This window comes from Dipteris shenzhenensis, chromosome 4 (assembly GCF_047967505.1).
Source record: "Dipteris shenzhenensis isolate YYH24624 ecotype China chromosome 4, Dip_SZ_1.0, whole genome shotgun sequence".
In the NCBI taxonomy this organism is placed as follows: domain Eukaryota; kingdom Viridiplantae; phylum Streptophyta; class Polypodiopsida; order Gleicheniales; family Dipteridaceae; genus Dipteris; species Dipteris shenzhenensis.
In genome coordinates this window covers 1,455,957-1,475,037 of record NC_141599.1, presented here as the reverse complement: position 1 = coordinate 1,475,037, position 19,081 = coordinate 1,455,957, and the positions used below count along the sequence as shown (strand labels likewise).

Here is a 19,081-nt window from a genome sequence, read left to right as displayed (position 1 = left end):
ACTAATGAATTTCACTATCTAGCAAAATTTTCCTATATGGTGAAATTCTCTAATGATTCCCTACATTGACTTGCATAGGGAATTTTTTGATTGATTCCCTAGATAAGGTAACTAGGAACTGTTCCATTTTCTCTAGTTTGCACACTTACTAGTTATGTTCATTTTAAACTAGTAAATGATATAGAGAATCCTCTTCTTTTCCTATACAGAGAACGTCTCAAAGTTCCTTGTGGATCGAAGTGGAAGCTAAGGATGGTCCTTGAAGAAAAGAATCTCTGGGTGATTGTGACACCACCTTCAACCGCGTCACTCCTGAGGTAGCGAGTGCATCCTCCACCCCAGTTGGCATCCAACCAGTCGAAGGTGTCCCAAGCAACCAACAAGGAGTCGAACCCACGCCCCCGATAGCTCAGGCAGTAGCAGTAAATCCCAGAGCAATTCCCGATCCCCCAGTTGCTGAGATCCTGGTCTTCCAAGCCAGAGAACACCAAGCCAAATTGATAATTTGCCTCACGTTGGGGGAATTGCGGGGGCGAGTCAAGTACAAGACTGCATCACTGCTCACAAAGCATGGTAAGTACTACGCACGACCTACGAGGAACGCAATGTAGTTTCGATTTTGACTCTTCAATGCACACTAAGCTTTCTCAAGTTGAAAGAAGGAGATTCTGTCGCTCCTCATCTCGAGAAAATCAAGAACGTTGAAGGCTGCAAGAACTCCCATCCCTGCCAACCAACTTGCCTTCACCACACTAGGCAGCATGCCTGCGTCCTATGATCCACTCATTATGACTCTGGAAGGACGAGGTGACGAGATCACCGTTCCAATCGTCAGCACCAAAGTACAACTGATCACGCCCTCCTTAGCACCCCTCTTCTTCCCTTGCTAGCACCGAAGAAACCTTTCACCCTGCAAGGAAGACCCAACTACTCCGAGTGCCTTCAACAAAAATGCAAGAGTCGGCCAAAGCCCGTGTGCTACTACTGCAACGCAACCGAACACTTCGGCAAAGACTGCTCCAAATGCCAAGAAGATCTCACCCTTCGAGACCGAATGCGTGCCCACCCAGCACATGCTCTAGATGCTTCAATTTTACCAGCGAAAGCCTATGAGCAGGTTTATGAGCGTTTTTTTCAAGAGATTTAAAAAATTATCTTTCTTTAAGAAACGTGGTTTTTACACTTTTATTTTGACTAGAACTACATCCTTTATCATAAAAGCACACTTTTATTTTCACCAGAACTAGATCTTTTTTATCATAAAAGCATGCAGAATTATCACTCGTTCAATTTTACACAACTTAAATTTTCTTCTTCATAGACATCCTTTGTACCGTTGTTATTACCTAGAAATGTGTTGAAAAATAATTCTTTGAAGAAACATCCCTCATAATCACTCTCAATATAATAATATTATACATATATATTTACTTATTAAACATATTTATATCAATATGACAAGAGCTTTGTAGTATTTTAATAGCATAGATAATAAGACATTTATGGTTATGTTTCTAAAGAAGTTTAAATTAATATAAATAAGTATTAACTTGGGCCTATATATCACTCTCATAAAATATATGCAATATTTAATACTATAAATGCAAGATTTTCCAAAATATAACTCCATAGATATGCTCAAATAGGATTTTCCGATCAATTTGAGTGGTTGAATGACTATATTTGGACATTGGATGTCAAAGTTATGCCACTTTTAAAAGTGATATCCTTGGTAGTCTCGCTAACGAAACTACCTTGGAAGACCTACTTCAACAGGGTTTCGTTGGTGAAACTATCTTGGTGGCTTACGTCAATGAGGTTTCTTTGGATAAACCTTTTCATGGGCTAGGTTGAGAGAGGTTTTTCAATGTCACCCCCTATTAAGTGAAAGTTGTAAGAAGGATCATAAGGAAAATTTCATAGAGAAGCCTACTGTACATATAGGTTTCTTCAAAAGCCATCCCATTATGTTGCTTACCACTCCCAAAGATTCATGTAAGATTTGTATATAAATTAGGCATTGCTAATTTGCTATAATACTTTGCATATTTCTAAGTGAAACTATGTTTTGTTCTGATCTATTTTTGCCATATTTTTACATAGTTGGAAGCTTTTTTTTCCCTTCGCTCGGATGCTCGAAAGATTTCGCTCGAAAAATACCCGTCCCCCTCAGGAAGAAGGGAGACCGAAAGCTCTTGTAGCATTTCTGCATGGTACACCCAACACCTCCACAAGGGTGGAGTTCGCTCTTGCATTCTAGGGAATGCATGTTAGCCAAGATCACACAGACACAAACTGGTATCTTAACTCCAATGCAAGTCAACACATGTGCTTCAACCTTCATGCCTTCTTCTCCTATAAAGCTTTGCCAGCGACCCAATACGTTGTCATAGGTGACAACAGTTCTATCAACGTCATCGGACAGGGCTCCATCTGAGTTCCTCTCTCCACAGGTGACGAAGGCATCATTCATAACGCGCTTCACGTACCCACACTGGCCAAGAATGGCCTGATGTCAGTCAACATTCTTGACCAACACGGTTTGAAAATCCGCTTCCAAGGTGGGAAATGCACACTTTTCCACTCTGGCATTCTCTATGCAAGTGGTACACGCAATGGAAGACTCTATCGTCTCGATGCTACAACTGCCTACCCTGCTGCTCAATCTACTAGCCTTGTTGACGTTGCACCAGCACGACATGACCCACTTTGGCATAGACGATTCGGGCACATAAGCACAAAGAAACTTGACACCATGGCCAAACACGCCCTCGTTGATGGCTTCTCCTACAAAAACGAAACCACACTTCAACTCTATGAAGGATGCATCTATGGCAAAGACCATAAGGAACCCTTCAAAAGACATGTGGAAAATCGCGCTTCTGGCCTCCTCGACCTCGTACATAGTGACGTATGCGGATCCCTTCCAACAAACTCACTTGGTGGATCCAGGTATTACATTACATTCATCAAGGATTTTTCTAGATAAACATTCATTTATTTCCTCATACACAAAGATGAAGCTTTTGCAAAATTCTGTGAGTACAAAGCCCTAGTTGAAAATCAAATTGGGTGCAAAATCAAACGCTTCCGTTCTTACAATGGAGGAGAATATCGCAACCAAGCCTTTGACACCTTCTATTTGATTGAAGGTATTCACTGAGAATTCACCATCTCCGAAATGCCAGAACAAAACAGCATCTTTGAAGAAAAGAACCGGGTCATCATGGAAATGACTCGTTGTATGATTCACCATGAATCTGTCCCAAAATTTCTATGGGCAGAGACTGCTTCAACATCAATTTACCTCCTGAATCGTGCTCCATTGACACCCATTGGATTATCCACTCCTTACACACTCTGGCATGGGCATCGGCCACATGTCCAACATCTACAGGTATTCGGCTGCCCAGTTTTCTCCCACGTGCCTGCCAGCCAACGCTCCAAACTTGACCCTCACGGAGAACCAAGAATTTTTGTCGGCTACACATCTAATGCTCACGGGTACAAAATATATCAACCTTCTTCTCATCGCCTCCTCTACTCCCGCAATGTAATCTTCCTCAAATCTTCCACCTCCCCTGCACCATGTCTCTCTCCAGCCGCCAACACAATCTCTAACCCCAACGTTCCTCATGCCACCTCTCCCATATTCCAATCCTTCCCTGAGGACTTTCACCCAACCGCCGCAATTCAATCTCCTCTGCCCACCAATCCAAACGTACCCGCCCCATCTGAGCGCACGCCCTCTCCACTTGTTCATCGACCCGGAAAAGAACCACTCCTCCACCCTATCTCCCCAAACTCACCTCCATCAACCTTCAAGCCCGGCGCTTGCAACTCCAATGCTGACCCCCTGATCGATCCTCCCCCATCCCCTATCCTCCCTCTAGCTCCCACATCACCACCTCCTCCAAACGCCTCTTCTTCACTACCAATTCGATGCTCCGCCTACCTCCGCAATCCTCTAAACCGCTTTGATGAAACCACCTTCCTTGTCCAGGATCGAGTCCGCCCATGAGCCCTCCTCTCTAATTGACGCCAAAGCCTCCAACTACTGGCCCTGTGGGAAGCTACAATGGGGGACGACCTCATCTCCATTCAAAAAAATCATACATGGGACCTTGTCCCCCTCCCACCTGGACGATGCCCTATTGGAAGCAAATGGGTCTATCGCATCAAATACGCCCCTGACAGATCCATTTCTCGCTTCAAAGCAAGACTTGTAGCCAAATGCTACACACAGCAAGAGGGCATCAACTACAACGACACTTTCGCCCCTGTCATACGAATTGCATCCATCCGACTTCTCCTGGCATGGGGCACCTTGCACAAGCTCCACGCCCACCAAATGGACGTCCAGACTGCATTCCTACACGGCGACCTCGGCTTCCCTCAACCATCCGGTATAATTTGTAAACTCCGCAAGGGCTTATATGGCCTCAAGCAAGCCTCAAGGTCCTGGTACGTGAAGATCGACAAATATTTCCTTGACCACGGATTCTCTCGCACCTATAGCGATCCAAGCCTCGACATGTGCACAGCGAAAATTTCTTCTCCATGACCGATTCCGGACCCCTCCATTACTGCCTTGGCATTCAAATTCAGCACGACCCTCACACCCATCAACAACGATACATTCACAATATGCTCAATCGCTATCACATGGTCGATTGTCTCCCCATTTCTACACCACAAGACCCGAACGTCAACCTCACCATCGCACACAGTCCCACTGATGAAGACGAACGCAGGCTCAGGGAAACAGTTCCATATCGAAGTCTCGTTGGTTCACTAATGTACGCAATGGTGTCCACCCGCCTAGACATAGTCACAAAACTTGCTCAGTTCATGACCAATCCTGGACGTCAACACTGGATCGCAGCAAAAAGAGTGTTACGCTACTTGAAAGCTACATCTCATTTCGGACTTGCATATCACCAAGGTTCCTCAAATCTACTCGGTTATGCAGACTCTGACTGGGCTGGGGATCTAGATGATCGCATATCCACAAGCGGATATGTCTTCCTGTTGGCCAGCGGAGCAATCTCTTGGTCTTGCACTAAACAGCGATCCATAGCCCTATCATCCACGGAAGCTGAATATATATCACTCTTTCACGCAGCCAAAGAACATGTTTGGATAAATACATTAGCCACGGAGCTCGGGATAACATTCCAACAGAACATCATCTTCAACGACAACAATGGATGCATCTGCCTCAGTAAAAATGGCTGTCACCACAAATTAAATGCACCAAACATGTTGAGCTGCAATATCACTATGTTCGCGGTTTAGTGCAAAGCGGTGCACTCACATTACAATCCTGTCCAACCGGAGACATGCTAGCAGATTTATTCACCAAAGCATCCGCAAAAGACCGTTTTGTCTTCCTCCGCACAGGCATCGGCCTCATCTCCACTCCTCAGACTCTGGATTGAGGGGGGGATTGTGAGAATATGCACTACAGGATCTGAGGAGGTCCACCACTATGTAACCATCGCGCCCACTCTGTTTCTGGTATAAACAGGCGAGTCTGTTAAGGCTCGCCTAGTTCTTGATATACTCTAGATTAAGCCATAAATACAATTCGAGATACTCAGTTGAGTAATCAAGCGTCTGGATATCCTCCATTGTCGTCCCATTGAGTCATTGATCCTTCCATCTTCTGCTCTACGCATTTCTGTCATTCGCCTTCTTTTCCTCACAGTTTTCTTCTAAATGGCACTGCCACCATCAGTTAGGTTAGCAAGCCTCAAAAGGTTGTTGCTTTGTCTTCAACTCAGGCCGAACTCAGGCCGAATATACTGCTGCCTCTACCGCTTCTCGGGAACTTGTTTGGCTATGCCGCCTTGTGGACAATCTTGGTCAAGTGCCTCCCACTCCCTCTCCTCTCTGGTGTGACAATCAAAGCACCATCGCCCTAACCAAAAATCCAATCCTCCATGCCCGCACCAAACTCTTTGATATTTACTACCACTACATCCGGGAACTCATTCAAGCTAGTTTCCTCCACGTTCAAAATCTCTGCACCGATGATATGATCGCTGATCTCCTGACAAAACTGCTTCCTCGGCCCCGATTTAAACATTACACTCTCAACTACGTGTCCATTCTTGTTCAGAACAACGTGTCACATAAACGAATCAATGGATGATGTGTTTGAGGGAGGGATGTCGATCAGTACTACCACGTCTCCATGTGCATAGCACCTACTGAGGAGCACTACCAAGCACCGATCAGTACCGATCACTATTGAACAAATCCCACTAGTGAATATAATCAGTTCCTAGATTGTAGGCACTTATCAAGTTTAGATCAGCTCTATAAGAGCGTTGTATTCGATTCATGACTATGCAATATAGTTATCCAGCGTTGCATGCAGTTTGTTCTTGCATTCCTTGCTTTGTTTCAACACCTTTTACATCCCTCTGGCTGCATGTCGGTCTTTGCTAGTATCCCTCGTAGGCTGCATGGGCACCTTTCTATGTGGTTTTATACTAGTTTTCCTGGCTTCCGATGTTCCATAGCTCCCCTGTCGACCTTGCTTGTATAAGTGCTACACGCTTCTGGTCGACATGAACCTCGAGTTTACTGGGCATCGGGGGTGGTCATGTTTTTTTGCTTTGTTCTCTGTAGCTGCTCCACTCTCAGGTACATGTGTCTTGATTGGTGCTCAGTTTCTCAGGCTTGACTACTCGCTAATGCGTTAGTGGTTCTCCTTGCAACCTTTAAATGGTCGATGCTGCAAGGTACTTTGTGTAAATACATAATCCTCTCTATATATATATTCCTAATTTTCCTAAAGTCCACTATCGGGACTTTTCCTATATCTTTTATCTTATATGTATACGTTTCTCTTTTAGATTTTTGGGTGCTTCCCCTTTATGTTCCTTGGTATTAGCTTTTTCTCATTTATGTCTTATTATTATACATTTCTTTTATAATATTTTTATTAGCACTTTTAGACGCTTTACTTTGTTCACTCCTAAATTTTTTTTGCTTCTAGACTTACTTGTAAGTCTCTATAATTTGGTCTACCTAAGTTACTAATTGTTTTTTGCTATGTATTTTCTTTTTTTTTAATTTATTATTTCCTTATTTATTTTTTTACGTGATGCTACAATTTATATATTTTCATGCTTCTTAAATTAATATAAGTCTTTCTTTAATTAAATTTCTCCTTTAACTGCAACTTTAGTTCATTAGTGTTTCTCTCTTGTTGTAGAATGACTTATTGCCTTTTCATTAGTTATTAGTAGTTTTCCTTTTATGGTCTTTACACACACACACACACACAGAGACACACACGCGTGTGTGTGTGTGCACGTGTGCATGCACACACACACACATACACATATATATATACACACATTTGTAGCTTGCGGTGTGTTTTTGAACAAGAATAGATATATTTTTCTTTTATTGGAATATAGATCCTTTTTTAATTAATTACTATGTAATAATCTTTACTAGATTAAATATGTTCTTATGCTTGTAATCTTTCTAGTGGTCTCTTCTTAAATTTTTAAACAACATCCTTTTAGATAAATATATTCATGTATTACTTTTTATTTCATGTAACTCGTTATTCCTTGTCTTAATTCCAGTGCTTTACTCCCAAGTAAGTCTCTTAAACTCTAATTTATCTGGTAATGGTACTAATAATTTATATATATATATATATATGGAAATATTTTTTGGGCAAATGATATTTCTTGATGCTCTTTCAACTATAGTTTGGAATTTTAGGAAATAATGTACATTTCTTCGTGAATATTTCTTACACTCCCTTAATGCATTGCACTCATAGGAACTTCATTAATGTAGTTTGGTCATCTTTTAACTTTGATTAGTATTAGAATACTTCTTCTACTAGCATTTAAATGTCTTTATACCCTTGTTCATGTTAAAATTTTAAGCAAAATTCTTTTCTTTTTTTAGCATAAGGTTGCTAAGTGCAATTACTCAGCTTAATAAACCTAAGGAGCACCATCTCGTGGTTAAGATTTCACTTTTATTGTGATTACTTTTCTTATACACTGGTTATCTTATTCACATTTTAACTTCAGATTTTGAATTTAGAAGGTAGTCTGGTCCTTTGGTAAAAGCGATAATAAGCCAAGGTAAACAGGCATTATCTGCCTACCTAATCAAAGCTATGATGTTCTTACACTTAGTTTCCCTTGGCTGGTGGTAGGTAAGTTGACCCTGACCTTGGTTCTAGGACTTCCATAAGGATTCATCACTTGCATGTCACATATACTCTTTGGTTATGTTGGACAATTATTCTTATCCACATATGGTAGTTTGCCATTAATTATTGCATGTCTAAATACCATTACAAGGGAGTCTATGATGCTGTAAAATATTTTTTCACGTCATTCCTCCTAGTATCATTTATTTGTTACCTCCAAAATTGGTATTAGTATGTGGTACAAGTTATCCAATTGATGGAATTAACTATATGGCCTAATTTTGATGGGATTACTAAATTTGAACACACACACACACACACACACGCACACACATCCCTTTACTTTTTCATGAATTTGGAAAGCATGGGATAGGGGGATGAGACCCTATATAGAGGATGACATAACTCACAAAACTGGCCTCTTTGGATCACATGACCAATGGTATATGTTGGAATGATGAAATTTTTACCATAATTTTTGAGTTATTTCTATACCCTACTTTCCCATAGGCACAGACTCCCCTTCCTTTTCTTTTGACTCCAGGAGGTATATGGATAGGTGGTGTAGCACTTTAGATGGTCCTCAAATAACCAAGGATAAACGTATGCATATGGGGAATCCCCTCTTAGAACCTTTAGGGAAGAGAAGATACTAAAAAGGCCTTCTTGAGAACACTTAAGGGTATGGGATTAACCACTAGAAGAGAGTAGGGAATGCATGAACATCCATGGTACACCTAAATGAAGGAACCAAGGTCGAACACAATATCCATGGTATTTATTAGGGTTTTACCCCATACTGTGAGTAGGGTTTTACTCTCTACTATGAGTAGATACTTGTGGGATCTACTAAGGTACACCCAACTGACACTCGAAAAGGACTCCTATATAATGACCCACGTTTATTAGGCTGCTAGTCGCTTTAGTGAGAAATGGACTAAAAAGGATGGGAAGAGTGATGAAATGAAGAAGATGGACAATGGTACCCATGGATGGGGAGAATGGGCCAAGTAATGGGGAATTCCACACATTTATGGAGCAATGGGTGAATTCTCTCCCTTGGAAATGTGGTTGAGCCATTTAACTCAATAGAATCCAATGCAACATAGGGCCCCATGCCAGATTCCTCATGCCACATCCTCCTTGACCTCAAATGGCATTGACACCTTAGGGAGCGCGTTGGGAATCTAGGAGCTCCCAGGAGAGCAGATTGCTGGCAAAAATTAAGGCATGCTAGCGCCTTGGAGAGAGGACTCCCATATGATTTGACACCCCGTTCCCCTTCTATTCTTCGTCTTTTCACAAAAAAGTGTGTCACTTCCTCCTCTTTGCTCTTGATTAAACAAAGCTTAATTTTTTCTCCCTTGTGCTCGTTTTAGCATAAATGTTGAAGGCTTCCCTCTTGGACCCATCATGGGCAACAAAGGCCAAGATAGGTCCAATCTGCACGATGATTGGAAAGCATCTATGCTCACCCAAGCCGAGACTACAGACTATCTCACCCCCATCCCCTCTTCTGTTGTTTCATTGTCTTCTCAAGAAACTATCGTTGCTATATGATTAGATGGAAGATAGGCATTTGCGTTGCTTGACAGAAACTCCAAATTCGTTTAGGCATCTAGTAATTTTTTGCATAACAAGTGTTATGAGCTGGGGTGAGATGATAAAGCTAGGGATCAAAACATGCTAGGATACTCCACTAGGATGAGTGTTATCATTTATTTGAGCCTTCAAATGGGTAGAGAGTGCTACAGACTATACTCAAGGACCCCTGTGGAAGGAATGGATGCATGGATAGGAGCCCAGCCTGCTAGAGAAAGCTAAGATCAACTACTTCTTAGATATGGAGAAAGGTTCTGAGTCACCCACTTTACATAAATGATTCGAGTCACCATTATACATGCAAAAAAGTGCCATGTTTATGTTGTTTGTGCTTCTCCCTTCATCTAAAATTTCTAGGTCTTGGATTTGGCCAAGGGGGAAGGTGCACTAACCTTCAACACCCTTTTGTCGACTATCCAAGGAATACGTTTTGGGCTCCCCTTGTCGGCAGACTTGCCTTGCCTTCCAAAGGGAACGTCTTTGGGCAAAGTTAATGCCTCCCATGACCACAAATAGGTAGAGTTGGACCAAGATCCTTCCGAGAGAAATCTTAGGACACGACCCTTTAGGTCTCAATTCTCCCTCATTAGTTGGGGTAGGGTTGGTAACTATGGCTCTAGTAAGGTGTCCCTCTTTGCACACTCTACAGATAACGTTTCTTGAAACACCATTGTACGAAGGGACGAGTCCCCCTATTTTGACACTCCCTTGCTTACCAAATCTGCCTTTGTGTTTCACCCCCTTTATCCATACTTGTCTCATAAATATTTGTTTCCTACGGGGCTAAGTAAACATCCTAGAGGGCCTTCATCTCATTTGGAGGTGGCCTAGTTCATCAAGGGAATACTTACCTCTGCAACAAACCTCATCTTGGCTGCCAAAGCAAGGTTTGATGCATGCTAAGATCAACTGCTTCTTAACTCATATGGAGAAAGGTTCTAAGTCACCCACTTTATGTAAATGATTCGAGTCACCATTATACCTGCAAAAAAGTGCCATGTTTGTGTTGTTTGTTCTTATCCCATCATCTTATTTCTAGGTTTTGGCTTTGGCCATGGCGGAAGGCGCACTAACCTTCAACACCCTTTTGTCGACTATCCAAGGATTGTGTTCTGGGCCCCCCTTGTCGGCAGACTTGCCTTGCCTCCCAAAGGGAAGGTCTTTGGGTAAAGGTGATGCCTCCCATGACCACGAATAGGTAGAGTTGGACCAGGATCCTTCAGAGAGAAAGCCTACCTGACACGACCCCTTAGGTCTCGATTCTCCCTCATTAGTTGGCAGGGTTGGTAATCATGACTGTGGTAAGTAATCCCTCTTTGCACACTCTACGGATGATGTTTCAACACCTTTGTATGAAGGGATGAATCCCCTATTTTGACACTCCCTTGCTTACCAAATCTGCCTCTGTGTTTCACCCCCTTTATCCATACTTGTCCCATAAAGATTTGTTACCTGTAGGAACTGAGGAAACCCTTGACGAACCCCTATTAGAGTTATAGTTTCTTGAAGACAACTGTGTCCGTCACTAGGGGGGCTAATGAAACATCCTAGAGGGCCTTCATCTCGTTTGGAGGTGGCCTAGTCCATCAAGGGTATACTTACATCTGCAACAAACCTCATCTTGGCTGCCAATGCAAGGTTTGATGCATGTGTATATTGAGATTGTTTCCAAATGTTTTCTATGTTGAAACTACATCTCCAAAAGTTTTGTATGCTTATTATTCGCAGCCTATTCCATCCCTTTTACTCAATTTAGGAGTCATTATTTATGTTTAACCCATGTGGATTATACATATATTTTCCATGTATAGCTTGAAGACTCTGTAGAACTCCTAGAGATAAATTTAACAGGAGCCATCGAGACTATTTTTAAAAGGGTGCATATTTTTCTCAGTAATTCCTTTCTTTACTTTTAAATTACTGAAGCCTTTGTTGTCTATACTATTTGAACACACAGGCCATTAAAGAATGTGCACTATAGTATATGGATAATGAAATATTATGTAACCTTGTAGCTAGCTTACAAAGATAAGGTTATATCATGCAATTAGTTTTGAAAGGCATCTAGTTGTTAGGATTGTCTACTAAGCTTCCCTAAGCTTAATGAATTGAAATAACTGAGGCACATCAAAGATGCTAGAATACTTTGAAAAGGATCTTAAAATTTCTTTCAAAATCCTCCTCCTTGTTTAGCTAACATGTTGATATGGACAGGGATAACAACCTTGGTTGGGCATTGAAGCCTATAGCAGTTACAAGGATAAAACAATAGTTCTAACTTTTTTCTTTTTATCGATTGACACAAGTGAGCTTAACCTCTTTTCTCAGCATTTTGACTTTAAGGATGGTATGGAAGCACCTTCATCTTGGACCTACGAGCATTATCAAACCTTGTTGAACTTGGAAACTAGGCCACTGCCAGTTTGTTAGAGCTCTTTTGCTGGAACATGGAATACCTAGGAAATTTCAAAATAGCCTCAACTTTTGCAATTTTTTGTAACTATTACATTGGTTATGAATTGTAGAATGAATCACTTAATTAAACCCTTCTTGAACAATTGCAACAATTTTTTAGGGCTTCTGGTCGAGAAATATGAAGAAGACTTACCTTTGAGAAATTTCATATCGTTATTGTTAATTCTTGAGCATTTTTTGGTTTGCTACAAGTATTAAAACACCAAAATCTTGGTTAATGTAGAAGTTATACTAGGGACCTATATATTTTTTCAAACTAGTACAAGGAAGTGTTCTGTTAAACTCTGAATTTGAAATGCTACTAGAAAACCGAGGGATTATCCAAGAGAGAAAATGGAAACAATTAGAGATAGGTAGCAACCTTGGTTTGTTTTTTTGGTACTCTTAAGCACTTAATTAATTATGAGCATTGTCATGATAGAGCAACGGTGACTAGTAAGGGCTTTGACCAAGAATAAGGCATACTAGAGAAGTAGATGCACTGATGGAATAGGCAAAACACACACACACACACACACACACACACACACACCTATTACTTTTTTTCACACTAACACCCTGTATGATTGACTAATACTGATATATTGTTTTGGTGTGATGCAGCTTTGAGAAAGGGTCTCTATGCGAACTTCGACGTAATATGCAATTTTTCAATGACCGTTGAATTGATGAATTGGTACCTTATAAGCTTTGGAAGATGTGACAGTTTTTAAATGACTCTTTTAGCCATGGTTACATATACTCGATCCACCTTTATGGATAATCTTTAATGATTAGGTGACCAAAATGGATTCACAAGATGACATGGCATGCACAATGTTATCTTGTTCAATCAATTAGTGCATACATTTTTTCGTCTTATATATTGACCCTATAATTTTTGAACCCTAGAAGATTTAATTTGGTTACCTTGCAAAATTTTGACATTCTTAACCTTACTGGCTATGCTTACCGTGGTGTCTTTTAAACTATCTAATTGTGGATAATCCATAATTTGGATAAATGATCATAGATTAACATACCGACTTCGAGAGGCACTATTACTCTCTTTTGTGGCAACTATCCCTATTTAGTCTCCTCACAACCTATACCCCTACCTTGCCTCCACTACCTACTCCCTATCTTCTACCACCCCTCACTGTCTCCCTCTTTTCCCTCAACCCTTTGCTTGTGCACTATAGCTACTCCTCAGGTATGTTACATAACATACCCTTGCCCTACCATTGTTTCTACACACTGTGCCATCCCGTTTCTTCATGCATTATCAATTGAACAAGGGAATAGCTATCTATTGCAATGTATGCCCTTCGCCTTTGCACTACGTTATACCATGCAGAGTTCTACCTTCATAACTCTCTGATGGTGGGGGATTTCATCCACAAACTCAGAGTTTGTGGTTAACTGATATCGCTCATCATCATCTGGCAATTGCGGTTGTGTTTATCATTGCCGGCCACATGTACAGGACTAACTACGGCATCGGACATAGTATAAAAGAGATTCTGGAAGCTCATATTCCTCCAGGAGGCAGGTTGGGACGTACTCTCCCTACAAGAAATTCCGCTAGCCTCTTCCTACATACACCTAGCCTCTACTTTGCTTTGTTTTGCCTCGTCTTGCTACAATTCTACGTGATGGCAGCCTCTTAGGCAACTTCCAGTGCATTCTCCATTAGCTTCATAGTTGTATCTTTATTACTTGGCCCTCTATCACCCTTTGACCTTCCCTTTAACTGCTAGTGCACCGTAGCTCTTCCACACCTCTTCCTCCCATAACCCTTTAGCTGGTTGTCGTAGCTCTTGCTCCACTCAAGCATCCTTACCTCTACTCTCCTATCCAAAATTTTCCTTGCTCAATAGCTAAAACTCCACAACTAGTTGTATTTCCCCTTTGCATGGTTTCTTCACCATTAACATACATTTCATTAGACTCCCTTTGGTTATTTCACTGGTATGCAGTGGTTCTCCTTTTCTTCTTTGATGCTCATATGCTACATGCTACGAGGTATTCTTAGTGTTCTCATTGCTAATGCTTCCTATTGTTCACGTTACTTGACTTTGTTACACCTTGCATTAGTAGCCTTCCTGAGAACTCAACCATGCTTGTCTAACACGTCCATCTTGACATATAATTACAACCCATTAGGATGCCTACATGTAGCTTCTGGCCACCCTGGTCGTCGCCAACTGATTCTATAACCTTGGCTAGGCTTCCCATTCTCTATCATTTCTTTTGATGATCGTTCCGTTCTCAATCATTTCATGGTTGTAATTAATGTTGTTCTTTAATTATACATTCATTGCCTACCACTTAATTGATATCTATTTTTTTCCAAAAAATATGCTAACTTTTTAACTAAATTTGTCCTAATGATTTTTGTTTTCTTCAAATATGTCTTTTGGTTTTTTTAGGGTTTCTAATACCTTTATGGTACTAAAAAGTTTCTTGTCTTACAAGAAGAATCTACAATAATGAAAATCCTGGTGGACAAAAAAAGTGCTAGATTTAATGCTAACCTGAAACCTGGCGAAATAGCTCTTATCAATTATATGATGTAAAAAGCCCATGCAGATGGAGAAAAACTTAGCATTAAACCATATTTGGCAAGAAAAGCCAAAAAACAAGTTGATGGTTTCTGATTGGAAATCACCTTTATACTTTCTCTTGAAATATTTGTTGATAATACATTTATCCTTTGAACCAATTACTTAATCCATCCTAATAATCTCATTGCTCTAGTTTTTTGTAATTTTCTTTTTAAAAGTATTATAAATTTTGTACAAGTCATTTTGCTACTAACTTTTGCTCAGTCACTAGATAATACTTCAATAAATTTTCTATTTGTCCCTTTTCAATTCACCTATACTTCAATCAATTTCCTATTTGTTCCTTTTCAATTAATGTGTATTCTTTGTTGCATTAATTTATGTTGTATTATGCTTCACCTACTTCAAACCCTTTCAAGAGTTTACATAACTTTTATAACTTTTTTCCAAACTTTTAAGATATTTTCCTTACCTTTATTATCTCTAAAAAAAATTTACTTATAATTTCTAACTTTATTTTTGCATCCTATATGGAAGGCTAGCAAATTAATGTTTTTCCTCCTTGATGGAAGGATAGGAAATACTTTATTTTTTGATCTTTTTGATTTTGCCTCCTGTATGGAAGGCTAGAAAATGAATTCTTTCTCTAACTTGTTTTGCCTCCTATTTTTCTAAACATTGAATTAACCTTTTGTATCTATGTGGCTTTTTTCTGCCACCTAAAATGTTCTAAATTTTTATCTTCTCCCTTTTATTGTATTTATCTACCTTAACCCCCCCCCCCCTTTTTTTCTTCTAAACTTGTAAGATATTTTCCTAAACTTATATTATCTCTAAGAATTATTTTACTTATATTTCTAACTTTGTTTTTGCCTCTTATATGGGAGACTAGCTAATGATGTGCCTCCTTGATGGAAGGCTAGGAAACATTTTATTTTTTAATTTGATCTTTCTTAACTTGGATTTTGCCTCCTTTATGGAAGGCTAGTAATTTATTTTTTTCTCTAACTTTTTTTGCCTCCTTTATGGAAGGCTAGTTAATTATTTCTCTAAACAATGAATTATTTTTATCTATGTGGGCCCCCTCCCCCTATTTTTTATTCTTCACCTAAAATGTCTAAAATTTTAAAACTTCTCCCTTTTTAATTTATTGGCCTAGGGATTTGTGTAGTTGAATGATATTATTTGTGACAGCAATAGCAAGCATGGAGGGATCGTTTGGATACATGTCACCCATTCAATGATCACTTAAGGTCTAACTATGACTATTGTATGGTTGGTTCTGGCAGGTATAGTTCCTTCCTCCTCAAATAATTGGCATCAAGGATGCAAATATCCTAGCTACACTAATGCTATCCCATTGCTTATTACATAGATTATGCTATGTATCTTTCTTTTTTTATAATCAAATATTGATTAAAATGTTGTCACTTTTCTCTTTTCATTTTTCCATTAATAATATTCTCTTTAATTATTCTACTTCGAATTAAATGTATGGTTCATTAGTGTGATGGGATATTGGATTGTCTACACACACACACACACACACACACACGCACACATGCACATGCACACACACACACACTTCCCATGTCTTATACATGCACACTCATGATGCCCACACAAATTGCCCTATGCACACACACACATCTTTTTTAACCTCCCTCTCATTTACTCCCCTTTTTATTTTATTGTTTTACTTTTATGTTTACCCCCCCCCACACACACACACACACTTCCATTCTTCACACTTTCAATATGATGCTACCAATTTAAACCTACCCCCAACCCTGTATTTAAAATTTCCTAAATCACCTACCCTTTATTTCTTGTCTTTTGGTTTTCTTCCCCCTCTTATTTGTTATACTGACCTATTTATTTATTTATTTTTGCTATAGGCCTTAATCCCTAATTTTTTCTTAATATTCAACCCTAATTCTTTCTTGAAACTGCATATAGGGGTTTTACCGTACCCTTTCTCTTACTTTAAGTACACACTCACAAATTTTCCTGTCCCCCCTTCCCCCTTTCTTTTCCGATTGGGAATTATCGACATCAATTATGTCTAAAGGCATTATGGGCATGGTTTTTCTTATGTGTATAGGCATTTTTTAAATCTTTTCTTTTAAAATAATTCCTTTATTTGCTTATTTTATTCTCAGTCTTCATATTCCTTTTGGCTTTTTATTTAAATTAAATGTTGGCATGATTTTATTTTTATTTTAAAAGTTGTATATAGCTACACACACATATAATTAATAACTTAAAGGTATGAACTCTTATTATAGTACTTTTTTTTCTCGCTTTAAAGCCTTACACCCAAACTACAACCCCTTTTTTTCTCACTTTCACACACACACACACACACACACACATACATTTTAATGTCTAATACACATTTTCATGCTCTATTTTTGACACACGCACACGCACACGCACACACACACACACACACATTTTAATATCTAATACACATTTTTATGCTCTATTTTTCACACATGCACATACACACACACACACACACACACACACATACACTTAAGGCACTTTTTATCCTTTTTTAATTTTATTTTAACTTAGGTTGTTTTGGTTGCAGATCCCCTAATTGGATGTTATTATGACAGTAACATCTAGTGGAGTGTAGCTTCTGGAGCATTCAATAAGTGGGACATTGTCCCTAGACTACTTACAAGTGGCACAATTCCTAATAATTTATCTTGATTTTCTATTGACGCAATTAGCTCATGGATTTTGTATTGGAATATATACAAGATGTTGATGTTTTGCTTAATTAAAAAAGATTTTTAGCATAATACAAATGATTATTAATCTTGAGCTTATTCTCCTTGTATTATCCCATAATGAACATGAGGATAACGATAGATGTACCCATTTTTGGAGGGCATTGAATGTTTTCGGTGCATTGGCCTACTTAATTGAATCCTCAATGTGACTCCTAAGTCCCCTAGCCCCTCCATTTGCATGCATTTGCCTTCCTTCACGCATCCCTAAACCTACCGCTATCTTGATATGGCATTAACTCAGGTTGGCTCCCTCTCTTAGCTTGTTTAGTTCTCGTGTTCTTCTCTATCCCTGCTCTCCCTCTATTCACACCTATGTTTTGTCTTCAACTTCTACCCTACCTACGACTTATGCTAGCTATTGCTTATTAAATTTACCCTGTTACAAGTTTTGCTGAGTAGCCCCAGGTACTATATTGTTTTTTGCGACGTATTGTTTCATTGATTCTCTTACATTTAATCATTTGTTTCTAATATGGTTATTAACGGTGGATTTTTTCCTTAGATAAACTATGGGTAATTTTCTCTGTCTTGGGTTCTTTATTTTGTAGACAAACATCTCTTTAAAATCCCACCTGAAATTTTTCCTACCACTTATTGTCCTAAAAGTATGCTAACTATTTATTGTTCTAATGCATTTTTTCAATTAATATTTCTCTTTACTTCAATATATGTCTTTTGTTTCATAGTGTTTCTAATACCTTGGGCACTAAAAAACTTTCTTGTTTTATAGGAAGAAATGATAATGAAAACCCCTGCAGACCAGAAATCTGCTAGAATTAATGCTAATTTAAAGCATAGTGAAATAGCTATTATGAATCAAAAGATGCAGAAAGCCCGTGCAAATGGTGCAAAACTTAGGATTAAACCATATTTGGCAAGAAAAGACAAAAAACAAATAGATGATTTTTTATTGGGAATCACTTGTATTTAGATATTTTTCTCTATGAAATATTTTCTTGTTAATTGATAGTACATATCTCTAGTGGACTAATCACTTAATTCTTCCTAATAATCTCATTTCTTGATTTTTTCCCTTAAAAATATTATAAACTTTATGCAATTTATTTAATCACTAACTCGTGATCTGCCACTATATGTCTAGCTATAATACTTCAATTTATACTTGTTTACATATTTTTAATTAACCTTTAATCTTTTGTTCATTAATTTATGTGTTTATTATTTTTCCCTAACTTCAAATTCTTTGAATAACGTATCTAACTTTTGAACTTTTTATAAAATTTTCCTAAGAATTATTTCTAACTGTGTTCTTGCCTCCTATATGGAAGGCTAGCAAATTAATGCTTTGCCTTCTTGATGGAAGGCTAGGAAATACTTTATTTTTGTAACATTTTTTAACTTTGATGTTGCCTCCTTTATGAACTCTTAGTAAAATAATTTTTCTTTTAAACTTCTTCCTTTTAAATTAATTATCTAACTTTTATAACCTTTTCCTA

The 19,081-nt window shown here is 38.9% G+C and overlaps 1 pseudogene; it reads left to right on the top strand.

Annotated features, from left to right (window-relative positions):
* Positions 1-4,560: 4,560 nt before the first annotated feature.
* Positions 4,561-5,298, top strand: LOC147902312 (secreted RxLR effector protein 161 pseudogene; annotated as a pseudogene).
* The last annotated feature ends 13,783 nt before the right edge of the window (positions 5,299-19,081 follow it).